This window comes from Hipposideros armiger, unplaced genomic scaffold (genome assembly GCF_001890085.2).
Source record: "Hipposideros armiger isolate ML-2016 unplaced genomic scaffold, ASM189008v1 scaffold_56, whole genome shotgun sequence".
NCBI lineage: Eukaryota > Metazoa > Chordata > Mammalia > Chiroptera > Hipposideridae > Hipposideros > Hipposideros armiger.
Genome location: NW_017731406.1, coordinates 2,807,053 through 2,816,062, shown reverse-complemented (window position 1 = coordinate 2,816,062; position 9,010 = coordinate 2,807,053). Strand labels below are relative to the sequence as shown.

Here is a 9,010-nt window from a genome sequence, read left to right as displayed (position 1 = left end):
AGAAACACACACAATATTAATGGTAGTGTACCTATGTTAGTTGCACTTTTAGGATAGTTTCTTTGGGAACAGATTCCATTATTTCTTTGGCATAATTTAATTAATGGTACAACACATATGTTTATGATATACAAATATTATGTAATAATGATTGCGGGAGACCAGCTCCCGCAGGTCCAGGGGTCCCTTCAGATGGAGGCGGAGTCAGCGAGGAAAAAACGCACGGAGACACAGGAGCGCTTTTTCAAAAAGAAGTGTCTCACATTATTTTACAGCATGCCCCTTTTTATACTGGGCAGTTTGACCATTGTTCCATTAGTATCAGGGTTTTACTTCCTCATAATTCTTATGCTCCAGCATACAGCTATACCTTTTCTATGCGAAAGACTAACTTATCCCAACCAAGTCCAAATCCCTCCACCTACAATGATTGCAATCAAGGCCTGAGCCTCTACATAATTGCCCAAAGGATGGTTACCATGACCACCCAACATTTATTCTAAAAACTATTGTCTAAGCAGGATCTTAAGATTTACAGGGTGAGTACTTTGATCTTTACTAAGAGACTAGTAGTGTGACTAAAATTACCTTTAGTGTATAAAATATAATTATTGTGATACATCTATTAGAAGGGGTGTAAGATCTTCGTCCTACTGGGGGACATCCAAAGGGGAATTTAAATTCTTTAAGACATAAAGCAGTATCTGTTTCTCAGTCAGAGCTTCAGAATTTGTCACAATTGCAGTGTGCTTGGCCATGTCTGATACTGAGGTGCAGACGGCTCCCGGCAAATGATAATAGTGGAGGTGATAAATATAGAATAGTTTTGATGCTTAATTAACATTTGACTTTACTACATTTCATCCCCTTACTCCCTTTTATAGGTACCCTCTTTTACTATCATAACTATTTTTCCACGTCCATGGAGGCTATAATTCTATGTTTAACTCCTGTATTAATCAAGGTTCTCCAGAGAAACAGAACCAACAGTATAGTACAGAGGTCGGCAAACTGCGGCTCATGAGCCACATGCGGCTCTTTGGGTACGTTCCATCTCAAAAGTTTGCCGATCCCTAGAAGAGCTAATCCTGTCCCTCACAACAATTTAAAAATTATTCGAGAGCCATTAATATATTTTTACATAATCACCATTATGTGAATAATATCCTTTAAAAATTATATAAATGAAACTACGATAGTTTTATTTTCATTTTCAATTTTACTTCAGGGCCACATGTACATACCCAAAGAGCTGCATGTGGCTCGCGAGCTGCACTTTGCTCATCCTTGGAGGCTCTTCTGTCTCAAAAGCTAGCCAATCCCTCGTATAGTATTTACTCACAGGATTGTAAAGACTGGCAAGTCCAAAATCTGCAGGGTAGTCCAGCAAACCAGAGACCAGGGAAGAGTTGGTTGATGTTGCAGCTCAAGTCCAAAAGAGACAGTGTGGAAACAGAATTTGCTCTTCCTCCAGGGATCTGTCTGTTTTCTCTTAAGGCTCCCACCTGGTTGGATGAGATCCACCCACATTATGGAGCGTAATCTGTTTTCTTCAAAGTATACTGATTTAAATATTAATCTCATCTAAAAAATAGCTTAGGAGTAACACCAAGACTGGTGCATTCAGCCAAATATGTGGATAAAATGGCCTAGACAACTTAACACAAAATTAAACATCACACCTCTCTAAGGTATTATTTGGCCAAATAAAATGTATTTAGCCTTTTAATTTTTTACATTAGTCAATCCCATTAGCCTTTCATAATTCTTGTTGCTGTTCTCTGAATTTGTTCTAATTCATGATTAATGCCAATTCATAAAAAGCCCATTAGTCAGGAATTACGTCACAGCTATAAATATAGGGCTAAGTGCTCAAACCATTGCTCTAGAAGGAAAAAAGCTAAAATCCCTGTTCTTATCGTACATTACTCTAGCACTATGACTTTTAAATGAATTCCTATATTTACTATGCTGCTCCCACAGCAAAGAACATCCAGCATCTCAGCATAATTCTAGAAATGACCCATAAAGCACCTTAGTGAATTGCATGCTGTGCACAAATCTTGGAGTAGAGCCATGAACTACACAATAGTATGTTGACATAACAGTTGGGTATATCACAATTCATTTATCATTTAGAATTTGCTTAATGGACTCTGGGGTCTGAGGTTGAAAGGCACATTTTAAGTGGAGAATAAATGCCTATTTACAGTATAAAAACTGCTTGGTTATTTAATAAAAAGTTAACACATCTGAATGTTTTGAGGAAAAAATGAAAAATTACATGAAAGTTCTTGGCTATTAAAAATTGATCATATTTGAGTGTGCCACATATAGGTATGTAACTCAAGGGACAGATGCTGGACATTTAGGGGAAAAAGTCAATGTTCAAAAGTATTTATTCCACTTTCCAAGTGGATTTACTCATGCCAGAGCAATTAACAAGTGCTGAATTCATCTTAGTTTAGTTTATTAGCTCAAACTGGAAATATTTCCTCTAAGTAAAAGCACAGTTCACATGCCCACTCAAAGAAATAAATTTTAACTGGAATCAAATTACAAGAGACTACAGATTTAACCACTGACACTTTTCAAAACAGCTAGGCTCCATTCTTACATTAGTTAACATTATTTATTAGTTTTATCCAGCATTATTTTATTGGCATGAACTGCTGATTTCAACTGTCCTTTCTATAATACGTCCTCTAGGTCCCTACGGCTATTGAGGTACATACAACCTCTACTTGCCCTAATATTATAAAAACTAGATTGTCTTTTCAGCCTAGCCTAAGTCTGACTGCATTGTTTTATTCTGATCCAGCTCTTTTCTTTTTAAATTTTATTCTTGCTTTTATGCATTCCAAAAAGTCAGAATGTATCACATACTTATTATACTTTATCAAACGTGAAGTATGGTATAAAACAAAAACTTAAAAAAAATTAATTAAGCATTACCCAATGGACTGAAACAATCAATTAATTCTTATTTAAAAAAAATAAAAAACTCAAGTCACAAGCAAACAAGGCAACAATGTGGAGTTGTTTACAGCCACTATGGGCTCAAGTTATGGGATTACAGGATCCTGAAAATTCAATTAATTACACATTCCTTTCTGTTTCCATAGCATTTTGTTTCATATAAAAATATGTCATGACATTCTGCCTTGGAGACAACACAAAGTTATCGATACTCAGCTCAAAAAGAAAGCTAGGGAGCAAGTAGAGTACCAAAGACTAAACATGCAGCAGAATGACAATTAAAAGCAGGAAGAAAACAGGATCAGTTATTAGAAATATAAATTGGGAAATCTAATATCTACCCAGTTAAGGTTCTGAAGCTAGGATCCAACTGGAAATAATGTCGTATGCTGTGCCTGTGAGTGTTTTCTGCCTGGGTTCTTGATGCCTTGTTGAGAGTGGAACTCTGCATCTACTATCTCATAATCATAATACGGAATAAGGCATTCTTAATGTGGCTCTCCCACTATTTTATGAGCTCCCAGAGGGCAAAAATTATGACATACTTGTGTTGTTCACTGATCTTAGCAGACAGAAGATCCATATGTGTATGTGTGTGTGTGTGTATTTATATATATATATATATATATATATATATATTACATATTATATTATACATATATTTGCTGGGGGTGCCAAAAAAATGTATGCACATTTTAAACGATGTTAACACTTTGGTCAACCTTGCTCAAGCAGTAGGTCATATTATATTATAGATATCATTATATCTATTATTTATATTATTATATATATTATATATATTACATATTATATTATACATATATTTGCAGGGGGTGCAAAAAAATGTATGCACATTTTAAAAGATGTTAACACTTTGGTCAACCTTGCTCAAGCAGTAGGTCACCATAATCAGAAGTGTCTGGACGCTGATGGTAACCACTTTGAGCACCTCTTGTAATTGCAGAAGTCAAATGTGACTTGTATTCATCTTTTGTTATTGGTATATATTAATAGTTTTTTTCTTTCTTAAAATGTATACATTGTTTTGGCACTCCGTGTGAGTGTGAGTGAGTGTGTGTGTGTGTGTGTGTGTGTGTGTGTGACTTAGAACATATTTAGTCCAGTTTCTTCCATTTTCTACATGCTTTACTCCTTGTGAAAATTTTTTTAAATAGAAAATTTATATTCTAGAAAACATGCATTTATGCTCATTTTAATGTAAACATAAATATGTCAGAAAACTTCTAAACAGCAAAAATTAAAGCAAAAGATATTTTACTTAGGACTAGGTTAATGATAACTATTAAATAAATCAGATCACCACACTCACAACCCCCTTCTATAATCTTTCCATAGTTCATTAAACTTTAGTATGCTGACATACAGCCTATTTATCCAAAGTGAGTTAAATTTTCTCAAAATATTTAATAGTAGTCATAATTGGCATTGCCTTCACAATTAATTTGTACCATCAGAATCTGTGGAATGAGAACTAAATTAGATACAAGCAGAGGGATTACACCTTAATACTGAGTAAGATTTGGACTACTGAGCAGAAGTATGAAACATTTATCTAAAGTTGTCCACAAGAGTCTGAGCTCTGAGCAATAGCGGTTCGATTCCAGGCCCGAGCTGAGCAGCTGCTGAGCTGCCGATAGGTGGCAGGATGGCTCAGCTTAAATATATATATATATATATCTATATAAAGTTGTCCACCACTGGCCAGCTCAGGATTCATGGCTACATGATTACTCATGGTTGATTTATATGTATTCAATTCATTCATGAGGAACCATGAGGAAATTTTTAGAGCATCTATTGTAATTTAGGCAGTACTCTTCAGTAACATGGATTAGGCATTCAAGGGACAGCACAAAGTTCTGAGTAACAAATGAATTGGGAGAAAGAGAAGCACAAGTTAGAAGAATGTTTCCTTTGTTGTTTTCAGTTTTATATACCACATATCAGTGAAATCATATGGTTTTTGACTTTTTCTGTCTGATTACTTCACTTAGCATAATAATTTCAAGATCCACCCATGCTGTTGCAAATAGCACTATTTCATCTTTGTTTATGGCAAAATAGTATTCCATTGTGTATATACCACATCTTCTTTATCCAGTTATCTACTGAAGGACACTTGCATTGTTTCTATGTCTTGGCCACCGTAAATAACGTTGCAATGAACATCGGAGCACATATATCTTCATGGATAAATGTTTTCAGATTTTTGGATAGATACCCAGGAGAGGGATTGCCAGGTCATATGGTAATTAAATTCTTAATTTTCTGAAGCACTTCCACACTGCCTTCCATAGTGGCTGCACCATATAAAACTGAAAACAACAAAGGAACAAGACAAATAAATGAAGAAATAAAAATTCATGGACACAGACAATAGTTTAGTGGTTACCAGAGGGTAAGGGGGGAGGGGGTGGTAGAGGAGGATAAAAGGGATCAAATATATGGTGATGGAAAGAGAACTGATTCTGGGCGATGAACACACCATGTGATATATAGATGCTGTATTACAGAATTGTACACCTGAAACCTATGTAACTTCACTAACAATTGTCACCCCAATAAACTTTAATTTAAAAAAAATGAAAGAAGAAAGTTTCCAGGAATAGGAGTGTGAATATTCAAAGTCTTTAATTATTTTATTTATCTTTCTGATTGGGATCTAATGGTTACATCCAGATTTAATACTATCCATCAAAACACTTGGGTCTGAATTTTTCCCTTGGACTGTATTAAAATTTCTCAGGAAACTAGACTCACCAATTTGTACCACTGGAAAGACTTTGATAGTGGGTAAAGTTGTTATACACATGAATGCTTGTGTGTCACATATAAAACAGTGATTAATAATAAATGAATTTCTAATGGTAAATGTTTGGCTACTAGCAACAGGCTAATGCAAGAGAAACTGGTTTTGAAGATCAGGAACTTTTTAAAGTTGAAGACCAATTATTGGGTTCTTGGAAAAATCATGGTGCATGTTTGCAATGAAAAACACAAATAAAATATGTCATGACTTTTCCGACAACCCAATATTACATTTATTCAATAGAAAAGCCTGAGAAAGGAGGACAAGAATGATGATATATATTAACATTGTTACTGCTTTAGGGACCAGCAGTAATATTAACTACATAAAAGTTATGTTAATATAAATTCAGGGATCTGATTTAAAATAATTAAAATTCAATTGTTTTAAAAATTAAAATAAGTATTTAAGTACTTGGAAACACCAAGACTTAGTACTATTAGACTTTTATAAAACTGAGTTTTCATACTTCCACCTTCAACTTAGGATGCAGAAAGCTGTGAAGAGTACTAGCTACACACTTACAGAAAGTAAAAATGCCAGGCAATCAGCAAATTCATAAAAATATTTGAAACCATTAGCGTTATAAGGCCTTAAAATGACAAAAAATACAAGGAAAGAGAGATGCCTCCAAAAGAAACGCTACATAAGCACTTGTTTACCAGGAAGAGATGCCACTGAAAGCAATACTAACCAGTATGAAAAATTCACCCAAACTTTTAAATGAATACCTAAAGTCTAAGTGAGAACTATCTTGAGAATATAATCTGGGAAGTTCAGAAACAAGCTGAATTTGCACCACTTGCAAAATCTTTGCCACGGGACCTCACTGAATGCTCATCAGAAAAACTGGGGTCAGAGCAAGATTCATTAGAAAGCCTCCCTCATGGTGCTGATCTATGAGAAGGAAGCCTCTGTGGGAAAGTCATGACATCCAAACAGCGTCCTGTTTCCTATCTTCCCTGTGAAACAAAAGTCTCAAGCCCCTAGGGAAAGGGCTGTAAATCTTATTAAACTAAGGATATTGGTGAAGGCACACTGCATAAGAGATGAATGGAACAGAAGAAGAAAAACAGTATCTTGAAGAGGGGTAGGGATGTATCTTGGACCCAGACCATTAAAGGTCTGCTACAGATGGGGCAAAGCAAGATCACAGAGAAGGCACCTGCCCTGAGACTCAGGGACAAAGGGCCTGCTCAGAAAAAGAATAAATGTGAGCAACAGACACACCATGAAAATACTGTGCCATCAGGTCTATAAGTGTCAGGTTACAAGTGATAGTAATATGTCTGGAAAATGGACAGATGTGTGAAGAGATACCCTCCCTGAAATACAGGGACAAATGAAAGACATAAGCTGATCATGAAGTATACAATGAGGAAAAGCATTGGCAAACCAGCATCCATGTCAGTACATGGTAATGATAGAGAAATTTAAAGTCTGTGGTATGTCGAGGCTAATTTAGCAACCACAAGATTCAAACTTAGTGTGGTAAGCAGAATTCTAAAAGCGTCCCTCCGAGATCCCACATCATGGTTATTAGGTCAAATCCTACTCTAGGTACTGCTGTGATGAAACTTTACAGAAATTAATAGGATAGATTTTAAGATTGGTAGATTATTCTGGCTAACCCAGATATATCCAGTCTAATAACTTGAGCCCCTTAAATCAGTTAAATTTATTTGGTTGGAGGCAGAGAGGTGTAGCAGAGTAGGTAATCAGGGGGAAATGAGGCAGAAAGGGAGTTCAGAAAGATTCAAAGCGTAGGAAATACTTGATCTACCACTGCTGACTTTGAAGCTGGAGCAACAGAACCATGAGAATGATCCCTGGCCGAGAGCCAGCCATCAAGGGAGCAGGACCCCAGTCCTACCAACATGTGGAAATAAATTCTTCCAACAATCTGCATGAGCTGGGAAGTGAAATGTATGCCAGTGCTTCCAGACAGGAGCTAAGGCCAGCTGACACCTTGACTTCAGCTTTGTGATATCCTGAGTAGAAACCCTAGTCATGTTAACTGAACTTCTCACCCACAACAGAGTAAGATAATAAATATATATTTTAATCCACTATGTTTGTAATACTTTTTCATTGCAGAAATAGATAACTAATGCTCTCAAATCAACTCCGGAATATACTGATTTGGGCTCCCCATGAAAAGCCTAGAAAAAGAAAAGGTGTACACATTTCCAACCATAAAATCTATAATATTTACCTCAGTCTCTACTATGGTATGTAAAGTGTCCAACATTCGACAAAAAAGTTACAAGACATAGAAAAAAATAATAAAACACTATCAGAAGACAAGGAAATCAATAGACCAACTCAGAAGTCACACAGATGTTGGTGCTACTGGGCAGGAAATTTTAAATAGCCATAATTAATATGCTAAAGGCCAGAGTGGAAAATAAAGACGCCATGAATGATCAGAAAAGTAATTTTACCAGAGATAAGGATAGTATAAGAAATAATCTAGAGAGCAGCATCTTGCAGACATCCGGCGGTTCAGTGTTCCAGGACAAAGTAGACATCCCGTAACTATGCCGGACATCACCACTGACTGCCTGGATGAGCAACAGGTTAAGCTCCTGGCAGAGATGTGCATAGTTACCGATGCAAATGACAAGAAGATTGGGGCTGAGGCCAAAAAGAATTGTCACCTGAATGAAAACATCGAGAAAGGATTCTGATATCGAGCTTTCAGTGTCTTCTTATTCAACACGGAGAATAAGTTCCTCCTACAGCAGATATCGGACGCTAAAATCACCTTTCCAGGTTGTTTTACCAATACTTGCTGTAGTCATCCCTTAAGCAACCCTACAGAGCTTGAATGATGCGATAGGAGGAAAACGAGCAGCACAGAGGCGTTCAAAGGCTGCGTTGGGAATTTCCCCGGAACAGGTTCCTCCAGAAGAAATTAAGTATCTAACATGAATTCACTACAAGTCACAATCTGATGGTATCTGGGGAGAACATGAAATTGATTACATCTTGTTTGTGAGGAAGAACGTAACTTTGGACCCAGATCCCAATGAGATTAAAAGCTACTGCTATGTGTCCAAGGAAGAAATGAAAGAAATACTGCAAAAGGCAGCCAGTGGTGAAATTAAGATTACTTCATGGTTTAAAATCATTGTGGAAGCTTTTCTCTTTAAATGGTGGGATAATTTAAGTCATTTGAGTCAGTTTGTTGACCAGGAG

At 36.3% G+C, this 9,010-nt stretch overlaps 1 pseudogene; it reads left to right on the top strand.

Moving 5' to 3' along the window:
* The first annotated feature begins 8,340 nt into the window (after nucleotides 1–8,340).
* The window catches only part of LOC109381952 (isopentenyl-diphosphate Delta-isomerase 1 pseudogene), a 32,527-nt pseudogene continuing 31,857 nt past the window's right edge, over nucleotides 8,341–9,010 (top strand).